We start from the raw sequence: 22,417 nt of genomic DNA on the forward strand, positions 1-22,417 counted from the left end.
GTGGGATGTTCAGTTTTTGAAAAGTTTTAATTATAACTCATTGTTCATTGTTTTCCCTGAAGTTCAGTTCTAATTTCTATATCCTTTTTTTTTTTTTTTTTTTTGTGCTGGGGAGTGAACCTAGGGCCTTGCCTTTGCTAGGCGGGCGCCCTACCACTGAGGCACATCCCCAACCCCTCTATATCATTTTTATACATTAATCGTATATTGATCGGTGTCCAGCTCTGAGTAGTTTGGCTCTTTCCTTCTACATCTATGTGGGCTCTGGGGTTTGATCTCAGGTTGGCAGGATTTCACGGCAAGCGCTGTTACCCTCTGAGCCATCTCTGTATTTAATGGGCCTAAATTACCACCAAAGGGTCTGTCTAGTAAGTACAGATCCTATGTTTTCATCGACTGTTTTCTGAGTAAATAACAATGATATGATTGATTGGTGGTTTTCTGTACCAAGCAGCAGATCCTAACACATGTTTCCTTGTAGAGTTTATGGGACCAGAAACACCATGGGGTCCTCACAACACGGCCAGTAAGATATGGAAGGGAGAAGAGTTAAGCAAAGAAAATGCGATGGCGTGCATCAGAGCCTCATCCTGCTGCAAAGAGAGATGCAGAGCTTGGCTGGTCCTTACCAAACGGCCCAGTTGGAGCAGGGAGCCGAGGCCTTTGTGCTTTCATATTAACCGGTGGTTGTTGAGGCTTGCTCCTGCGAAGGTTGGGTAGGCATGTGGGATGCCAAAACTGTCGGCTGAGGTCGATCTGCAATCTGTGAGCCCTTGGCTGGCAACACCCTGGCAGCTGGAGAAGGAGTGTCTTGGGGGAACTGGGTGGCACCCAACAGCTGTCACTGTAGTCGATTGAGATCCCCAGGAGTCATGTAAAAGTCCACCTCGTCCTATTGGGTAAGAGCTTCAGTAGGACTGTGGTTGGTTTTACCTTGTGGGAGATGAAATGTTCAATAGCCCAGATTGTGGCTTCCTGACACGGAAGACTAACTCTCTCGGGGATGCACTTTCAGGTCAAGCTCTCTCTCTCTCTCTCTCTCTCTCTCTCTCTCTCTCTCTCTCTCTCTCTCTCTCTCTCTCCCCCCTCCTCACCCCACCCCCACCCCGTTACTCAGTTAAATTTTTTCCATGCCACCACTTGGCACCTCTGCTTGTCTGTGTAGATTTTTTTGATAAGGGTCCTTTGACGCCTTCAGCCTCCGTGTCTTCTCCAGGCTATGCGTACCATAATTATCCACTGATTGATTTGATTGGGGTGGACATCAGGGTACCCTGGGGAACCACCTGGGTTCCCTGCCTCCACTGTGGAACAGCAGGCCTGCCTCCTACTTAGGATTTGGGCAGATTAGGCCTGACAGAACATTAGTTATTCATGGCTTGGTTTCCTGAGCACCAGAAACTCAAGCGATACGAGGGTATCAGATCTCCTTTGAAGTCGGACACTTTAGCCGGCCCGTGTCCTCTGGTAAAAGTCTTTCTTCTGTGAACCCAGATGTCTACGCACAGATTTAAAGTTGATGAAAGAAAAATAAAATTCTCTAAGTGGGTCCCTGGGAATAAAGGTAACTAAAATTACTGCTTCTTTTAAAAATCTTTTAATTAACATATGTTCAATGTACGTGGTGCTGGGTTTCGTAAGGACATTTTTCCTGTAAGTATATAACAGGCTTTGAGTATATTCTCAGGTCCTATCATTGTACACGCCTTTCTGTCTCCACCCCTCCCCTCAGTCTTCTTTGCTATCCAATACTGTTTTGCTTCTGTTTTCATATCAACCTTGATTTTATATGTCTATAAAATCTAGGATCGATAAATGAGAGAAAACGCAGTACTCATTTTTCTATCACTACTGTAATTTGCTTAATATTAGTCCATCTCCTGGTTTCACATATCTGGACTTAGCATCTTGTAACAACTGTAGAATTGTGGCAAACACTGTCATGAGTGTTCTAACTACACTGACACCTCAGATGTACAGTGTTGCCTTCAAAGGGCGGCTTGATTTGTCCTAGAGCTATTACATAGGATTAGGGGTTATTTACTTTCTTCTTTTTGTTTTCTTTTGTCCCCCTTTTCTCAGTATCTAATCCTGTATAGCCTTGAGCTTGATATAGATCACAGCAGTCCTCAAATTGTTGGTTCTCCAGCCTCTGAAAGACTGGATTTACATTGTTGCCCGCACATCGCACAGGGCTCAGCTGTCAAAGTCCTGTGCTCAGTTCACTTCTTTCCACCTATAAAACTATCCTCAGGTAGATTGCTACATTAGCTAAGATTCCCTACTCAGTGAGTCAGAGTCTGAAGACTCTAAGTATGTGAAGAGTACGTATCAGTTTTCTTCAGACGGCGTGCTGACCTCTGCAGTGAGTCTACAGTAACGGATGTGCTTCGGTGTGATGAACATTCCAGTTTGGGATTACATGTGGCACCGTGTCAAGGACTCAGTGCTCAGTTTCCTTCTAAGAAGTTGGGCGTTTGGCAGTGGAGGAATAAGAATTGTCATTGTATCCCATGCAGCTCTTCCATTCTTCCCACTAAGTAACTGTTAACTTGTTCATTCGGTCAAAGCCTGAATGTTGCTGATGATGGATGAGATTGACATGAGCTGATTAAGCCATTCGGTCAAGCTGAATAGTGAGTCTTTTCCACAGTAGAGTCAGGTGGTTGTTAGTAAGAGGGTGTGAAGACTTCTGTCCTCTGTGCCAGTGTTCACGGGCACATTTACATACCCCTGCTCCCTTGTTACGGCATCCAATCTTGATCTAATACTCTGCTTAATTACTCAAGCCATTCAGTAATGTCAATGAATCAGTATAAACTTCTCTTTTCGCAGAACATGAATGACTACACTCACTATTTAAATTCTCACTAGAATAAATTCCTTTAGCATTCCAAGATACAAACAATTCCGTTTTAGCCTGGACCACCATACTCAGCCAGACTGCCCATAGTCTTATGGAAACATTATGAATTTATAAATTGTGCTGCTGAGGATCTGAGGTGAGGAACCACATCAGTTCATCTGTGGTTAAGCACTTAGAGATTGGAGACCCATGCCCCTGCAGGGTGCTACTGCCTTTTGGCGCAGACCCTACCAGGTTCCAAATGCACTTCTTCTACCCTGTGACGAACTGGCATTGAATACCATCATGGGGGTTGGGGGGGTTGGCATAAACTAGCTCACATGATTATCCTAGCATCGGGGTGACTTTTATACTGTTATCAGTTCCTCTACCCTTCTCAGCCTAGTAGTATGCCAGGAGCTATTTTTAAATACCAAAACCACGACACGGCTTTCCTTCTGCATAGCCGCACAGTGCAGTGTTCTGAAGCCTAGCCCATGGTGCAGTGTTAGAGCGCTGTATGGAGCACCCGTCACAGTCTCCCACCTCCCACTGTAATAGCCTCTTATCCACAGGGCCTGTCCACTTCTGTAAGTCACCAAATAGGGCCAGCTTCACATCAGGAGGCTCTCTTAAGCCAAACTTAAGCCATTGTGCCATTGATAAGCAGTCACAGGAAATGTTTCAAAGAGTGAAATATGGTGTCCCTGAGAATCAAAAGAAGTTCATTCGGCATCGTGCTTCTGCGTCAATTATTTGAAACATAATCATTTACCTTTTCCATCTGTGGTGCTATCCTGACAGGTCTCCATTACCTAATTCTTAAAATATTCATTGAGATGAGATGACTTTCCAACCACCTGGGTCACATGCGCCTCACTACGGCTCTGACATTTTTGTCACGATTTGTTCATCCAATTTGATTAATATGACATTATAAGTAAATGGACCATTGCGATTTTCTTCTGAATGTCTTCTACATTCCAAATGAGTCGCTACAAACTCATGCGTTGGACCTTAATACCCAGTGCAGAGTGCAGTGGTATTGGAGACAGGGCTGGACGAGGGCTTTAGGTGACAAGGGCCTTGCCTTCGGGAATGGGTCAATGACACTGAACAAGGATGACAAGAGTAGGTCCTGTCTCTCATAGTCTTCTGATGACTGGGGACAAAATATTCGCCACCACTCTGTTCTGTTCTTTACCTGTGAACCTAAGAAAGGCATTGTTAGTTACATACCAAAGCCCTGAGCTCCTGCTTCATGGCCTCTAGAATTGGGAGGGAATGGATTTCTGTCCTTTACGAATTACTCAAACTGTGGTAGCCTATTATCCTAGCACAACGTGAGGTAAAGTGATGTTCAAACAGACTGGATCCCTCAGAACCGTATTATACACAGAGAAAAGTGAGTTAATGCAGACAAGCTGAGACTGTAGGTGTCTAACGTAAATTTAAGTGAATGCAAATTGCTTTGGGTCCTCCCTCGTGATTGAGATGAAAGCTATGTCAGTGGCCGTTTACCAGATGATAAACCTAAAACCATCATAATCCGCTTTGCTAAACATACAAGGGCCGGTGGGAGCAGCAGCGTTTGAGAATATGAAATGATTTGAAGTGAATCACTGGCATTTGCAGGCTTCCATTAAAATGCCATCCTGGCCTGATACGTGACTCTATGACCAAGCAGACTATTTGAGAAACTCTTCAGTTCCTCTGTGTTGATTTGATTTGCGTTTCCCTGATGACTAAGGATGTTGAACATTTTCTTTAGGTGCTTTTCGGCCATTCAGTATTCTTCTATTGAGAACTCTTTGTTTAGCTCTGTACCCCATTTTTAATAGGGTTATTTGGCTCTCTGGAGTCTAACTTCTTGAAATTCTTTGTTTATAATGGATATTAGCCCTCTATCGGATGTAGGATTGGTAAAGACCTTTTCCCAATCTGTTGGTTGCTGTTTTGTCCTAATGACAGTGTCCTTTGCCTTACAGAAGCTTTGCAATTTTATGAGGTCCCATTTGTTGATTGTTGATGTTAGAGCATGAGCCATTATGTGTTCTGTTCAGGAAATTCTCCCCAGTGCCCATGTGTTCGATATTGCAAATGACTACCAAGTGTGTAAACCAGGGATGCTGATAGATTTGGGGACAAGGGAGTCTGCCTGGTGACAGAAAGAGTTAACAGATCATCCCTAGAATCTCCCCTGTCCATTTGGATTACAAGTGGATTGAAAGTAAGGTCTTGAATGCAGTGGTGCACTGTGATGACCTAGCACTCTGTCTCCACAGGGTTGAAACATGGGCACGTGTAAGACCGGCCCTTCATGGTGAGATCTCCCAGGTTCCCTGTGCCTATCCTCAGACAAATGGTGATCACTTTCTCCGAGGAACTTCTGACTTCCATTCAAGATACTTTAATATAAAATTGTGTGAGCTTCGATTTTATTTATTCGCTATTTCTGCATGTGGTGATAGGAGGTATAGGGTTTTTGTTTTGTTTTGTTCTGGCTTGGTTTCGGTTTTTGCCTTTGATCTTAGATGTGACTGAAATGTTTGGTGACTTACTGAGTCATTTAATAGTGATTTTTTTCTTTTTCTTATTTATTAAGCTATTTATTTACTTTACATCCCAATCACAGCATCCGGTCCCTCCTCTCCTTCCATTTCGTTCCTTTCACTCCTCTTCCATCCACCCTTCCTACTCACAAAAGGGAAGGCCTCCCATGAATATCAACCAGACTTGACATATCAAGTTACAATAAGATTAGACACATCTTCTTCTATTGAGGCTAAACAAGGCAGCCCCATTAGGGGAAGGGGATCCAAAGGCGGGTAACAGAGTTAGAGCAGGGCAGCCCCAGCTCCCACTTTAGGAGTCCCACCTAAGACCCAGCTGCACAACTGCTGCACATGTGCAGAGAGCCTAGATCTGTCCTATTCACGCTCTCTGGTTGTCAGTTCAGTCTCCGTGAACCTTTATGCACCCAGTCTCTAGTTGACCCTAGGTCTTGTGGTATTCTTGAGCCACCAGCCCCTAACTCCTTTAATTCTTCCTCCCCTTCTTCCACAGGATTCTTCAAGCTCCACTTAATGTTTGGCTGGAGGGCTCTGCCTCAGTTCCTCTCAGTTCCTGTCAGATGACTGTTATGCAGGCTCCTGTCTACAAGTAGAACAGAATACCATTAATAATGTTGGAGGTAGACTCCCTCTCACAGCAAGGGTCTCAAGCTGGGCCAGTCCTTGCTTGGCCCTTCCCTCATATTCTGCTCCATCTTTTATCCCTGTACATGTTGAAGGCTGGACAAATTCTGAGTCTAGGTTTTTGTGGCTAGGTCAGTGTCTCAGTCCCTCCGTTGGAAGTCTTGCCTAGCTACAGAGGCTGACCAGTTCAGGCTCCATATCCCCCACCACTAGGGGTCTTATCTATAGATTCCATTGTCCTAGGTTTCTAGCTTGCTCTAGACATATCTCTCCCACTCCCAGTACTCTCTCCCAGTAATCTCTCCGTCCATCCTCCCCCACCTCATATGACCTGTTCCCATCCCCACCCCATCTCTGGCACAGTCCCCTCCCCTCACACATCCCCAAAGTCTAATCTACTTCTCCTTAGTGAAATTCAAGTGTCCTTGGGCCTTCTTTGTTCCCTAGCTTCTTTGAGTCTATGGTTTTGGCATGGGTATCCTGTACTTATGGCTAATATCCACTTGTAAGTGAGTACACACCATGTTTATTTTTCTGGGGCTGGGTTACCTCACTCAGGATGCCCTTTTCTAGTTACATCCATTAGCCTGCAAATTTCATGATGTCCTTGTTTCTAATGGCAGAGTAATACTCCGTTGCAAATTGTGATGGTTTGTATATGCCACCCCCAGTGGCAGGATTAGAAGGTGTAGCCCTGTTGGAGTAGGTGTGTCCCGGTGGGTGTGGGTCATAAGATTCACTTTCGAGCTGCCTTGAAGCCAGTCTTCCACTAGCAGCCTTCAGGTGAAGATGTAGAACTCTCATCAGCTCCTCCTGCACCATGCCTGCCTGGATGCTGCCATGCTCCCACCTTGATGATAGTGGGCTGAACCTCTGAACCTGTAAGCCAGCCCCAGTTAGATGTTGTCCTTCTAAGAGTTGCCTTGGTCATGGTGTCTGTTCACAACAGTAAAACCCTAACTAAGGCACAATTGTATCACATTTTTTTATCCATTTTTCAGTTGAGGGACATCCAGGTTGTCCAGTTTCTGTGTATTACAAATAAAGCTGCTATGAACACAGTTGAGCACATGTCTTTGTGGTATAGCCGACCTTCTTCTGGATATGTGCCTGGGAGTGGTAGAGCTGGGTCTTGAGGTAGATCTACTCCCAGTGTTCTGAGAAAATGCCACATTGATTTCCAAAGTAGCTGTGCGGGTTTGCACTGTCACCAGCAATGGAGGATTGTTCCCCTTGCTCCATAACCTCGCCAACATGAACTGTCACTTGAGGTTTTGGTCTCAGCCATTTTGATGAGTAAAAGATGGAATCTCGGGGTGTTTTGTTTGCATTTCCCTGATGACTAGGGATGTTGAACATTTCTTTGAGTCCTTCTCCTCCATTAGAGATTCTTCTGTCATTAGAGATTCTCTGTTTACATCTGTATCCCATTTTTAATTGTGTTATTTGGTTTTTTGAGCTCTTTGTATATTTTAGATGTTTTATATATTTAACCCTCTGTCAGATGTGGAGCTGGTTAAAACCTTTTCCTATTCTGTTGGCTGCTGTTTTGTCCTACTGATGGTGCCCTTTGCATTACAGAAGTTTTTTTTAGGTTCATGAGGCCCAATTTATTAACTGTTGCACTTACTACGTAAGCTATTGGCATTTTGTTAAGGAAGTTGTTTCCCGTACCTGCATTCAAGGTTAGTCCCCACTTTCTCTTCTAGCAGATTTAGAGTAGCTGATTTAATATCGAGGTCTTTGATCCACTGACTGGGACTTGAGTTTTGTGCAGGATGATGAATATGGCTCTATTTGCATTCCTCTACATGCAGACATTCAGTTAGACCAGCACCATTTGTTGAAGGTGCTTTCTTTTTTTCAATGTATAGCTTTGGATTTTTGATCAAAAAACAAGTGTCCACAGGTATGTGGGTTACTTTGATTCAATTCCATTGATTAATATGTCTATTTTTGTGCTAGTACCATGTGGTTTTTGTTACTATTGTTCTGTAGTACAGCTTGAAATTAGGGGTGATATCTCCAAAAGTTCTTTTACTGTAAAGGATTGTTTTAACTATCCTGTTGTTTTCCATATGAAATTGAGTATTGTTCTGTAAAGAATTGTGTTGGACTTTTGATGGGAATTGCATTGGATCTGTAGATTGCTTTTGAGAGTATGGCCATTTGCCTGTGAATCCTACTGATCCATGAGTGTGGGATATCTTCCCATCATCTGATATCTTCTTCAATTTCTTTCTTCAAACATTTGACGTTCTGGTCATACAGGTGTCTCATTTGCTTGGTTAGAGTTACAGCAAGATATTTTATATTATGTGTGGCTACTGCAAAAGGTATTGTTTCCTTAATTTCTTTCTCAGCCTGTTTTATCATTTGTATGTAGGAGGGTTACTATTTTTTTTGTTTGTTTTTCTTTAGTTAATTTTGTATCCAGCCACTTCCCTGAAGGTGTTTTTCAGCTGTAGGAGTTCTTTGGTAGAGGTTCTAGGGTCATTTATGTATACTATCATATCACCTGTGAATAGCAATGCTCTGACTTCTTCCTTTCTAATTTGTATTCCCTTGATCTCATCTCCTTTACTTGTCTTGTTGTTCTCACTAGAACTTTAAGATAATAATATTGTCTATGGAGAGAGTTGACAGCATTGTCTTGTCCATGATTCTAGTGAGATTCCTTTAAGTTTCTTTTCATTTAAGTTGATGGCGATTAGCAGTTTGGTATATATTGCCTTTATTGTGCTTAGGTATGTACATTATATCCCTGATCTCTCCAGGACTTTTATCATGAAAGGATGTTGGATTTTGCCAAAGGCTTTTCAGCACCAGTGAAATGACCATGTGGCATTTTGCTTCATTTTGTTCATACGGTAGATTACATTGAAGCATTTTCATATGTTGAACTATGCCTGCATCACTGGATGAAGTCTACATGACCATGGTGGATGATGTTTTTGATGTGTTCTAGGATTTGGTTTGGAAATATTTTACTGAGTATTTTTGCATCAATGCTCATAAAAGAAATTAGTTTAAATTTTCCTTGTGTGATTTAAGTATCAAGGTGACTGTGGACTCATATAATTAACTTGGCAGTGATCTTTCTGTTTCTATTTTCTGCAATAGTTTGAAGAGTATTGGTATGCTATGGCTCTTGTTGAAAGTCTGGTAGAGTTGTGCACTAAAACCATCTGGCCCTGGGTTTCTTTGTTTGTTTTGATTGGGAGACTTTTGATCACTGCTTCTATTTCCTTAGGGGTTATATGGCTGTTTAAATAGTTGACCTGCTTTTTATTTAACTTTGGTAAGTGGTATTGGTTTAGAAAATCATCCATTTCACTAAGATTTTTCCAACTTTGTGGAGTACAGGCTTTTGAAGTAAGACCTAATGGTTCTTTGGGTGTCCCTAGTGTCTTTTGCTATGTCCCCTTTTCATTTCTAATTTTGCTAATTTGGATATTCTCTCTCTACCGTTTAGTTAGTTTGGCTAAGAGTTTGTTCATCTTGTTGATTTTCTCAAAGAACCAATTTTGTTTCATTGATTCTCTTTGTTCCTATTTTATTGATTTCAGCTCTGAGTTTGATTATTTCCTGCCATCTACTCTTCTTGGGTGTGTTTGCTTCTGTTTGTTCTAAAGCTTTCAGTTGTTCTGTTGAGTCATTAGTAGGAGATCTCACTAATTTCTTTACTATGGCACTTAGTGCTTTCTTTGTGTCCCAGAAGGTCGGGCATGTTGTGCCTTCTTCTTCTTTGAAGTCCAGAAAGTCTTTAATTTCTTCTTTCAACTTAAATTTGACCCAGTGATCACTGAGTAGAGAGTTATTTAGTTTTCATGAGATTGTAGCTTTCTGTGTTTCTGTTGTTGTTGAGGTCCAGCTTTAATTCACAGTGCTCTAATAAGATGAAGGGGGTTATTTCAATTTTCTTGTACCTATTGAGACTTGTTTTGTGACTAAGTATATGGCCAATTTTGGAGAAGATTCTGTGAGGTGCTAAGAAGAAGGTGTATACGTTTCATTGGGGTGAAATGTTTTGTAGACATCTGTTTTCTCGGGGAACTGGGTCCATTGATGTTGGAGATATTAAAGATCAGTGACTGTTAATCCCTCTTATGTTGATGTTGTTGGTTGGGTGTGTGGCTTTCCCTTCTTTCATTTTTTCCTGGTTCAAAATTATTTTTTTCCTGTGTTTTCTTGTGTGTAATTAACCTCAACCTCCTTAGGTTGGAGGTTTTTGGTTTTTTTTCTCCTAGTTTCATTTGTGGTGCTGAATTTGTGGATGTGTATTGTTTAAATTTGGTTTTGTCGTGGAATATCTTGTTCTCTCCTACAGTAATCAAAAGTTTTGCTGAATATAGTAGTCTTGGCTGGTACATGTGATCTCCTAAAGACTGCAAGACATCTGCCCAGGTCCTCCTGGCTTTCAAAGTCTCTGTTGAGAAGTCAGGTGTAATTCTAATATATGTTTCTTGGCCTTTTCCCTTGCAGCTTTTAATATTCTTTCTTTGTTATGTGTATTTACTAGTTTGATTATTATGTGGCAAGAGAATTTTGTTTTCTTTTTTTGGTCCAATCTATTTGGTGTTCTTTAAGTTTCATGTACATTAATAGGCATATCTTTCTTTAGGTTAGGAAAATTTTCTTCTATGATTTTGTTGAAAATATTTTCTGTCAAACTGTTATAGACTTAACAAGTGCATAACTGGCTCTCTCCACCCCTGTAGTGACTATCTCACGTGTCTGTTGTTATGAAGGAAGTTATGATCAGTTATCAGAGTTGATGCAGACATAGATCTCTGACTATTCTGATGGAGCAGAAGGAGTCCTGGAAACTCTCAATCGTCATATATTAATAGTATAGAGCAGTGAGAAGTAGTTAGGTCAAGAGATAACATTAATTAAAGTTTATCCTTGAACTGTTGGGACAGAGAGAACAGTGGTCTTCTACAGATGTCCAGGCTTCAAGCTTTACCTCTCTAAATATATTATCTTACATAAAATAAATAACCTGGAGGAAGGGGTCATCTTGGGTTATTTGTAGAACCCCAATCTGATGGCTCAATGAACTGAAAGCAGAAATCATTCAGAGGCTGTATCAATGGAAGAAGGACTTAAGAGTCGTGAGGAAGCTGAGCTATAACTTTAATTACAGTGCTATAAATAATCGTAGCTGTAACATTTATTTGCTCAAAACCTCAGTACTTTCAGCCATTATTAACATGTTACTATAATTCCATCTAAATTCCTTCCTAAGTATATGTAAAGTATATATGTATGTTTATATGCACATAAACATAGGCATAGAAGATAATTGGAATTGTATTATTGTATTGTGAGTATATCACACAATCTCTTTCTTGTGGGTATATAACACAATCTCTCTCTCTCTCTCTCTCTCTCTCTCACACACACACACACACACACACACACACACACACACACACACACACACAAATATTCAGAATCTTTCCACTGTTCCAAGGATTGAGGATCCATTAACTACTAAGTCTCTTGTTTTTTTATCTGGCTCCTGGAGGTGATTGCATTTACACGGAACATGTATAACAACCAATTCTGAACATTATCTGTCAGATATCTTCCTTCCCTTCATGTCTCAACTCCAATTCATCAGCGAATTCTGCCAATTTGATAATGTTAGGATGTTAGTTTTGTCACTTTATTCTTTTCTATTAATACCATGAATCTCATCAAAGCCTTTATTCATAGCTCCCTGACTTCCTGGTACCCTCTTTAATTGTCTTATTTTGGTTCCTCAAACTTAATCTCCACAGGTCTTCAGTGTTACACATCAGACGCCATCCTAAGAGTTCAATGATTTTCATTTCTTTAGGATAAAATCAAAATATCCTGAATTTCTCCAAGATTTTTATGCTGTGTAGCCTCCTCCTCCTTCTCCAACATGCATTTCCTTGTATGAATGATGCATTGAAGTGAATTTAAAGATGTTTGAGATCTTGGATTGGATCGATGTATATATAAGAATAATTCAAGAAATGTTTACCATGAATTGATTTTAATGAGACTTTCCCTATAGCTATAAATAACCCTGTATTTTGTGTGGGGTTTTACTTTTTACTTGTTGTTTTTCTGTTTTATTTTTAAGTTTTTCTAGTATGGCAGAGTAAGGCATTACTTTAGAAGTTGGTATGGAATACACACAAATAAATAATACTAGAATCTGTAGATCTTTTCCAAACAAACCCTGGGATTCTGTCGATACTGGAGTTTCTAGAAAGCAGTTCATTTCCCGGTTCTATAGGACTGTTTCCTTTGCCTACTAAAATGAAGTGACAGAGACTAGGCCACCTGAGAGGATCGTCTGAATACACAAGAAAACATAGCCGGATTCTGTGTGTTGGTTTGCATAATAGGGAAGTAAATACAAATTTTCCATTCCCATGAGACAAAACCATAGAAAAGTCAGGGGATTCAGAAGATTTGCCAGAGCAGAGCTTCACAGCTGATCTGCCTCACAACAGAGAAAGCTAAAAACATCAGACCATTAAGTAGGAGCAAGCTGGTGAGGACACAGTAACCACACGCGCATGCTCAGTAGTATTCTATAGATTCACCCGATTCACCTTAGCTGGTTCCAGAGGGTCTGGAAGGTGGCTTACGAGGTATAGATCATCTGGACACAGATGGAAAGAAAAATAAGAGGTAAAAATGAGCTCTCAAAATACTGTTTGGATTCTAAACTAACACGCACCAATGTAACAATGTATGCAATGTATCCAGTGATGACCTCAGCTCAGATAACAATTATCCAATGTATCCAGTGATGACCTCAGCTCATAACAATTATCCAATGTATCCAGTGATGACCTCAGCTCAGATAACAATTATCCAATGTATCCAGTGATGACCTCAGCTCATAACAATTATCCAATGTATCCAGTGATGACCTCAGCTCAGATAACAATTATCCCATGTATCCAGTGATGACCTCAGCTCAGATGGGGCTTCCAGAAGATAAGGCCTTCATGATTTAAAGGGCTCCCGGGTAGACAGACTCCTGTCCTCTCCGCTTCTCTAGCATCTTGTAACAGTTCTCTAAAAAAGAGTTCATCAGATGTGTCGTCACTTCTGTAGTGCCTGTTTGGTTGAGTCTAACTTAATGCTCCATAAAACCTTGGTCTAGAGTGTTTATGATGTATTCTCTCACCTCTTGCAGGCACATTTACTAGTTATTCAATTTTTAAGTTGATGAATAGTAGGTCAAGCCTGGAAAAAAAAAAGGGAAGAGGCACTGAAGAGAGCTAAAATAGACTCAATAAAAGCTAAAAATAAAATTTCTTGCTCTAAAATAAAAAATGCTCTTTTATGGCCACAGAAAATACAGTCGGGGGGATGATCTTATATTAAATCTGACAATTCACAACTGCTAGTCTCCTCATTTATATCCACTAGTGCCATGTGCAGTGAGTGTTTCATTCACAAATCTTTACCCCCACTATATTTAGATGGGATTTCTAAAACAAGATATATTTTAAATTATTTTAGTATTTTACATGTATGGGTGTTTTGCCTTCATGTGTGTCTGCATACTTTTTGTGTCTGGTGCCTAACATGTCGAGAAGAGAGAAAAATCCCACTGGAATTAGAGATAGTCGTGAGCCACCATATAGGCTCTGAGAATTGAACCCAAGTCCTGTGGAATAGAAGCCAGTGTTCTTAACCACTGAGCCATCTCTCCAGGCCCTTAATATGGAATCACTCTGTTGAAGGATGTGGGCCAGTGGAAAGGAATGCCACTTTCTCTCCAAGTCTGACTGCTCTGTTTATTCCCAGCTTTCCTTCCTTATTCAATCTCCATCTTTGGGGACAGTTTCAATCTAGTCACTTTCCAGAAACAACCACAAAACCAAAAAGCTCAGACAGTCTTCATAGATCCTCTCACGTGTGCACTTACTGACATGAAACACTGTAGACCCCAAATAAGACACCCAAAGTTAGTCCTGACTCTCGGAATACTGTGCTGTGTAGCAGAGTATAATGTGATTAAGGTCTCAGCTAGACTTAGTTTTATCTGTCAACGGACTTAGATGGCCCTCGACTACCCAGGAAGATCCACTGCGAGCATGACAGCCTCTATGGGTGAAGTAGCTGGAAGGGAACAGACACTGTGGTGAGCCCCGAGGACTTACATGACCACTACTGCCACTGGAAGTGGCTGAGTGCCACGAGACAAGGAATGTGGTGGCCGTCAAAAACTAAGAACAGAGCAAAATAAACATGTTACCTTCTTGGGCTTCTGGAGCGAACCAAGCCTATCAAGAACTGGAATTTTAGCCCAGTATTATACCCTGTTGGGTTTCTGACCTTCAGAACATAAAATAGTAAACATGTTATTTTAAGCTCCCAAGTTTGTTGTAGTTGGCTAGGGAAGGAAGGCAGAGCCTTTGGGCTTCAGGGCCCCAGCTCCGCCCAGCCTCAGCCCCGCCTTCCTTACCAGGTGAAGAGGTTCCCCCTCTCACAGCAAATGCTCATCCTGTCAATCATGCAGCTTCCCCATCTGCCTTATAATTGTGTCCCTAAAAACACTCACCAAAAGTAACTATGGAGACAGGGCACTGACAGGTCTGAGCTCAGAATTCCAATTTGGCATTTGTTGATTCCTGATTGGAAACAACACTGATGTTGACCAAGATCAATGCTAGCCACACTCTTTCCTCAGGCTGCTGTCCAGAACTCTGTCTGCTTTGATAGTAATTTGCACTTGCTATTTCCAAAGGGCGGGGAGGGGGGGAGAGGAGGCACTAAAATATCTTCTGATCTTGTTTGAGGTTCATGTCCTTTCTCTCTCTCAGGTTCTGAACTGAAAAATCCTCATGTATTTTTTAAACACAAGCATCAGAGGAGAGAATAGCAGGCCACCTCAGACAAGGCTATTGTTTATCCAAGGCTCATTTCAAACTGTCAACAAACCCCAATGAAGAGATAAATTTCTGTTCGAGTCTCTGTGGTACATAGACTATTGCTTTATGGGACCATTGTCGCCAACCCCTGGGAACTGTTGTTAGTAGTGGAATTACAGGAAGGAAAGAAATGAGAGTGGCTGTGATGAGCGCTCACAGCGTACCACCATGCCAGCACTGTCACACCTTTTAATCGATTCTTAACATAGTTGTCATTTTACAGAAAGGGAACCATGTCTTATTCAAATTGAATGCATTTCTCTCGTGCTCACAGGAACCAGAAATTGACAGAGGCAGTATCTGGATGTGCAGTCTTTTCATGTGGATTTAATGTCCTTTACCCTGTACACTGTCCCTACTTCAGATAACTCAGACTAAAAAGAACATAGGCATGAAGCCAGTTGCTGCCTGCAACCCAGTCCAGGGGCCAGTCCTTTGCTGTGTCCAAGGCTTCCTTCTGTTCACGGAGCTCCCCTTGGGGTCACCAGGCCAAGAGACGACGGTAGGTGGGAAAGAAGAAAAACAAAACTCTCAGTAGCCTGGGAGCAGGGAAGAGGGGGCAAGAGTAGGAAGTCTTGTCACCTGCATGCAGTGTGAGTCTTCAAACGCAAGGACTGGTGGGAATCACACAGATGTTTTAACATCAGTAATGGCAGCATTACTTAAATGAATGTGACCAGAATCACCTTATAGCACTGCAGAGGACTTTAGACATCATACAGCATTAGAGATGGGGAAAGTAGAAGAGAAGGCATATTACGTTTTTTATCCATAATCTTTACAGAAAGCAGTGGTAGAAATTAAACTAGAGCGTCCTACTTTTGAGGAAAATATTTGGCTTTTTTATGATGTTATACTCCCCCCCCCCAGGAATCATAGTTTTTAATACACACATAGTTTATACACAATTATAAAACTCACAATTGAAAAACGATGATTTTAAAATCCAAGACAGAGTTTTTAAAAAAACACACACAGACCTGGTTTGTTTGCATGAATGGCCTCTTTCGATGATTTTTTCCCCATTTCAATAGACTTTATTTCAGTTGTGACATGTTTGAGAACACTGGTCTCCACTTAGCGTTCAGAGGCAGTCCAACTACCACTAGCATTAGAGACCATTGAGGGGCAGTGACAGAGGCTTCTCCAGCTGACAGTAAGGATAAGAGAATCCTAACCTTTACCAGATTGGCTCCACTGGCCTTGCCACCTCCCCTGTCCCAGCTACCAAGACACACCAGCACCCAACAACAGCATGGCATTGTTTCAATCAGAAACTGTCAAAAAGCTTACTTTGCCAGACATGTGCCAGTTTTCTTGATGTAGGTGCTGATGTCCTCAACAATCTACTCCCATGTCTCCTGGATGTAGAGTGTCTCCTGAAGTCCACTTCTGCTGACCATGACGGTTGCTTGTGTCACACCCGGTGTATAAGCCAGAGGGGTGTACTCACGACTCTGCCCATTCTTAGAGATAACAGCTTTGACCCTGCAAACACCGGGACAGCACAAACAGCCCGAGAGATGCCAGAAATCAGACTGTTTATAAAGTCTGTGTGTCCTGGGGGCATTAATGATAGTCACTTGATTTTTTTTTTCTTTTCAGAATTTTCCTTCTCTTACTGAAAATAGATTTTTTTTCTCACCTATATCCTGATTACAACTTTTCCATTTCTGTTCCCGCTTCCTCCTTAATTCCCCTCCTCAATTCCAGATCCTCCCCGTCTGGATCCTTCTCTATCTCTCATTGAAAAAATGAACAGGCTTCTAAAGAATAATAATATAAATTTTAACATGTGACATAATATAATTAACAAAATATAACAAAAACCTAACAGTTTGGAATCGGGACAAAACAAACAGAAGGAAAAGAGCCCGAGAGCACGAGAATCAGAGACCCACTCATTCCGACGCTCAGGAATCCCATAAAAACACTAAACTGGAACCTGTAATTGATACACAGAGGACTTGGTACAGCCCTGTGCAGCCCTGAGCTCGCTCCTCAGGATCTGAGTCCGTATGTGCTTTGATCCTGTTGATTTAGGGGGTCTGTTTTCTTGGTGCCCTCTTCTGCCTCCCCTTCCCCAGCATTCCCGAAGCCATGATGGGAGTGATTTGATGATCCAATTTAGGGCTGAGTGTTCCAAGATCTCTCACTCTGCAAACCCTGGCTGTGGGTCTCCATGTCTGTTCCCATCTGCTACAGGAAGAAACTTCTCTGATGATGGCTGAGCGAGGCACAATCTACAAGTATACAGCAGAATGTGGTTAGGGGCCACTTTATTCTTACTTTTCTTTTTAGAGCAATTATGCATGGCTTTCCCCTGAGGTCCCTGGATTATACAGTCTCAGGCACTTGATCACTCAAGCAGTATATGGGTTCCCTCTGGTTGAGTGGGCTTTAAATCAAATCTGATATTGGTCTGTTACTCACATAAGCTTTGCGCCACTATTGCCCATTGTGGTGGTTTGAATATTCTTGGCCCAGGGAGTGGCACTATTTGGAGGTGTGGCCTTGTTAGAGTAGGTGTGGCCTTGTTGGAATAAATCTATCACTGTGGACATGGTCTTTAAGGACTGTATCCTAGCTACCTGGAAGCCAGTCTTCTCCTAGCCTTCACATGAAGACATAGAACTCCCAGCTCCTCCCGCACCATGCCTGCCTGGATGCTGCCATGCTCCCTCCTTCATGATAATGGACTGAACCTCTGAACCTATAAGCCAGCCCCAATTAAATGTTGTTGTTTTGGTCTTTTTTTTTTTTTATAAGAATTGCTTTGATCGGGGTTGGGGATTTAACTCAGTGGTAGAGCGCTTGCCTAGGAAGCACAAGGCCCTGGGTTCAGTCCCCAGCTCCGGAAAAAAAAAAAAGAATTGCTTTGATCATGGTATCTGTTCACAGCAGTAAAACCCTAACTAAGACACATATTATATAGGCAGGACATCATTGTAGATAATGGGTTTTGTGACAGGGTTGGGTTTACATTTCTCATTTGGTAGCAGGCAGAATACCTTCCTGTACCAAAGACACTAGAACATAGGAGTGATGAAGGCTCTCTGTAGACACTCATAGAAGCTCAACTTCTACATGATCCATGAATTGTGTCCTCAGCAATGGGGTCTTGCTGTCACTGTGGAGAACAATCTGTAGTCTTGACAACAGCCTGGGTTGTTCAGGGAAAGACATGAGGTTTTTGTCCTATAAGTCTTTCATTTGCTTGGTTAGTTACCTCAAGATACTTGATATTATTTGAGGCTATTGTAGAAGGCGTTGTCTGCCAGTTTTCTTTCTCATTGATTTGCTATTTGTATTTAGGAGAACTATTCCTTTTTATGAATTAATTATGCATCCAGATACCTTGCTGATCAGCTGTAGGAGTTTCCCTGTGGAGGTTTTATGATCACTTACAAATACTATCATATCATCTGTCAATGAAGATACTTTGCCTTCTTCCTTTCCAATTTGTACCCCATCTTGCTCTCCTTCAGTTGCCTTATGGTTTAGCTAAGACTTCAATACTTTACTGAATTTGTACAGACAAAGTGGACAACCTTGCTTTGTTCCTGGTTTTAGTGGAATTACTTTGACTTTCTCTTTAAGCTAGTGTTGGCTATGGACTTGCTGTAAACGGCCTTTATTATTTGAGGTATGTCCCTGTATCTTCATTCTCTCCAGGACATTTATTATAAAGAGGTGTTGGATTTTTGTCAAAGGCCTTTTTGCAGCTAATGAGACAATCATGTGGTTTCTGTCCTTCGGTTTGTTTGTGTGGTAGATTACATTTACTCATATATGTATGTTGAGCTGTCCCTCAATCTCTGGGATTGAATCCAGTATTTTATTGAGAATATTTTTGCATCTGTGTTCATAAGAGAAATTGGTCTGTAATTCTCCTTCATTGTTGGGTGTTATGTGGTTTGGGTATCAGAGTAATTGTGGTCTCATAAAAACAAATTATAGAATGTTTCTTCTGCTTTATTTTCTGAAATAATTTGAACAGTATTGGCTTTAAGTCCTCTTGGAAAATCTGATGGAATCTGGCTTTGTATTTTTGGTTGGGAAAATTTTAATGACTCTGTTTAAATTGCTTGTCTGATCTTGATTTAACTTTGGTAAGTGGTACTATTGAGAAAATTATCTGTTTGTAAGAAGATTTTCTAATTTGGTAGAGTACAAGTTTTTAAAGTATGTCCTTATGGTTCTCTGGATATTCTTGATGTCTGTTCTTATGATGCCCTCTCTCTAATTTTGCTAATTTGCATGTTCTCTATTCACCTTCTAGTTAATTTAGACAAGGATTTATCAATATTTTTTTTTATTTTCTCAAAGAACCAACTCTTTGTTTCCTTGATTCTTTCTATTGTTTGTTTGTTTCTATTTCATAGGTTTCGGCCCTGAGTTTGAGTACCCCTTGTCTACTCACTTTGGGTGTGATTTCTTCATTTTGTTTTAAAGATTTCAAGTGTGCTGTTAAGTTAATAGTATGATATTTCTCCATTATTTTATGTAGACTCTTAGTCCTGTGAACCTATGTCTTAGAACCACCTTCATTGTGTCCCATATGTTAGATATGTTGTATATTCATTCTCATTCATTTCTAATTTATTTCTTCCTTAATTTCTGTCTTGACCCATTTCTCACTCAGTAGAGAATTGTTCAGTTTCCATGTTTATAAGCTTTTTGCAGTTTCTCCTGCTGATAATATCCACATTTAATCAATGGTGGTCAGAGAGAATGCAAGGAAATATTTCAATTTTCTTGCATCCATTGTAACTTGCTTTGTTGATCAAATATGTGGTCAGTCTTGGAGAAGGTTCCATGAGGTTCTAAGAAGCTATATTCTTTTGTTTGGGTGAAATGTTCTGTAAATATCTGCCAGGTCCATTTGATTTATACTGTCAGTTAGTTCCAGCATTTTCCTATTTAGATTTTATCTGGATGACCTGTCTATTGTCAAGAGTGGGATATCAAAGTCTCAAACTCTCAGTGTGTGAGGGTCAAAATGTGATTTCCACTGTAGTAGTGTCTTTTTATAAACTTGAGTATCTTCGTGTTTAGTGCATAGATGTTAAGAACTGGGATGTCCTCTTAGTAGGCTTTTTCTTTGATGAAAGTTCTTCCCTAGCTCTTTTGATTAGTTTTTTGTTTGAACACTTTTGTCAGGTATTAAAATGGAGACAACAGCTTTCTTCTTCAGTCTATTTTCTTGAAATATCTTTTTCTATCATTTTACCCTGAGGTAATGGCTATCCTCAATGCTAAGTTTCTTAGATATAGCAAAAGGATGGATCCTCTTTTCACATCTTTTGTTAGTGTGTCTTTTTATTGGGGAATTGAGACATTTGATATTGACTGGTATCAATGAGCAGTGTTTGTTGATTTCTGTTATCTTGCAGTGGTGGTGGTGGTGGTAGTGGTGTGTGTGTGTGTGTGTGTGTGTGTGTGTGTGTGTGATTTACTGGTCTAGAATTATTTATTCCCTTTTTCCTGGGTGTGGTTAACCTCTTTAAGTTGAAGTTTTCCTTCTAGCACCTTCTGGTGGGCTGGATTGTAATAGATTTTGATTAAACTTGCTTTTCTCATGGAATGTCTTATTTTCTCCATCACTGATGGTTAATTTTATGTCAACTTGGCCCAGTCTAGAACCATCTGAAAGGAGGAAGCCACAAATAAGAAAATGCCTCCATAAGGTAAGGCTGTAGGCAATCATGTAGAGCATTTTCTTAATTAGTGGTTGATGTGGGAGGGTCCACCCTATGGTGGGTGGTGATATCCTTTGGCTGGTAGTCCTGGGTTCTGTAAGAAAGCAGGCTGAGCAAGCCATAAGAACAAGACACTAAGCAGAACCTCTCCAGGACCTCTGCCTCAGCTTCTGACTCCAGGTTCCTGCTGTTTGGGTCCCTGTCCTGACTTCCTTCAGTGATGAACTATGGATATGGAAGTGTAAGCCAAGTGAGCCCTTTCCTCTCTGACTTGCTTTTGGACATAGTGTTTCATCATCGCAATTGTAACTATAATTAAGACCAACTGGTACCAGGTTAGTGAGGAACTGTTGCGACACACCTGACCGTGTTGCTTTCTGGAGAGTTGTGGAAGGACTTTGGAACATTGCTCTAGGAAAGCCACTGAGTGTTGAGCCCTGTGGGCTCTTCTGTGGAAGATAAGAATGTTGAAAGTAATGTAGACGATGGAGGCCTGGTTTGTGAAGTTTCATAGGGAAGCAAAGACTCTACGAGGACATTTGTGTGAAGAATCTATGGTGTCTGGTCGGCTGGAGCTGAAGAATTAGCTTTGATTAACAAGAGACCAGAAACACTAAAGAAAACCTCCATTTGGCTGGGACAATGGATGCTGTTCAGCTAGGGCTGAAGAATCATCCATGACTAAGAAGTGCGAGGTGAAATCTTTCCAGAAACGCTTGGTCGGAGTCAGCATATGTAAGCTGTGTTCAGAGGTGGCCATGGTTTTACCTCATGCTGGCGGCCAAACCTGGTCACGTGTAAGAGTCTCCCAGGTGGTCCTGGTTTTGAAGGCACGAAGGGAATCATGGAGAGCAGCTGAGGCTTGGCTCTGTGAGCGGCCGCTGGTGAAGGTGCAGCTGGAGTAGCAGGGGAAGCCCCTGAAGGGCTGAAGGGGTCATGCAGAGAAACTGAGGGCTGGCACGAGGAAGAGAGCCCAAGAGATGCTATTGGTGAAGGTAAATTCGGTTGCCGTAGAAGATCCTAGAATTTGGGGGATGCCAGTACCATGGGACAACTAACAGGACCACCAGTGGCAGTGGAGTGGAGCCAACCAGAGCCTAGATGAGGAACTAACTATATGAGCTACAGAGGGAGGAGCCGGAAAAGTGGCCCAAATCCTTTGGAGGAGCCCAGAAAATCGTGAGTAAATCCCTGATATAGAAGATTGAATTATTTACACTGTGAGGGTGGGCCTTTCCATTGTTTAGGTTGACTGTGCCCTGGTTCTCCCTTCTTTTTTTCTTTCTTTTTTTTTTCTTTTTTTTTTTTTTTTTAAAGCCTACAGCACCCGGTATTCCCTGGCGGTCTCCCATCCAAGTACTAACCAGGCCCGACCCTGCTTAGCTTCCGAGATCAGATCGGGCGCGTTCAGGGTGGTATGGCCGTAGACCTGGTTCTCCCTTCTTAAAGTAAGAAAGTACTTAACTTAGTTTTGGTTTTATAGGAGCCCACAGTTGAGAGACTTTGAATTTTTAAAAGATATTTTGGATTTTAAAAGACATTTTGGATCTTTATGGAGACTGAACTTTTAAAGTGTTTGAAATGGTAAAGACTGTGGGACTTTTAAATTTGCAATCTGTTTTATGTTGGTGATATTTATTATTCTGAGATGTTGGGGATGAACCAAAAAAAAAAAAAGGGAGAGAGACGGGTATGTATTAAAAGGTGTTGTGTGTAAAATTGGCAAGGGGTCAGTTG

General features: G+C 41.4%; 1 non-coding gene across 1 annotated transcript; it reads right to left on the reverse strand.

Moving 5' to 3' along the window:
- Window positions 1-21,995: 21,995 nt before the first annotated feature.
- On the reverse strand, window positions 21,996-22,109 carry LOC116899921. Its single transcript, XR_004387892.1, has one exon. It is a non-coding gene; the product is annotated as a 5S ribosomal RNA (ribosomal RNA).
- Window positions 22,110-22,417: the final 308 nt, after the last annotated feature.

This window comes from Rattus rattus, chromosome 4, assembly GCF_011064425.1.
Source record: "Rattus rattus isolate New Zealand chromosome 4, Rrattus_CSIRO_v1, whole genome shotgun sequence".
NCBI lineage: Eukaryota > Metazoa > Chordata > Mammalia > Rodentia > Muridae > Rattus > Rattus rattus.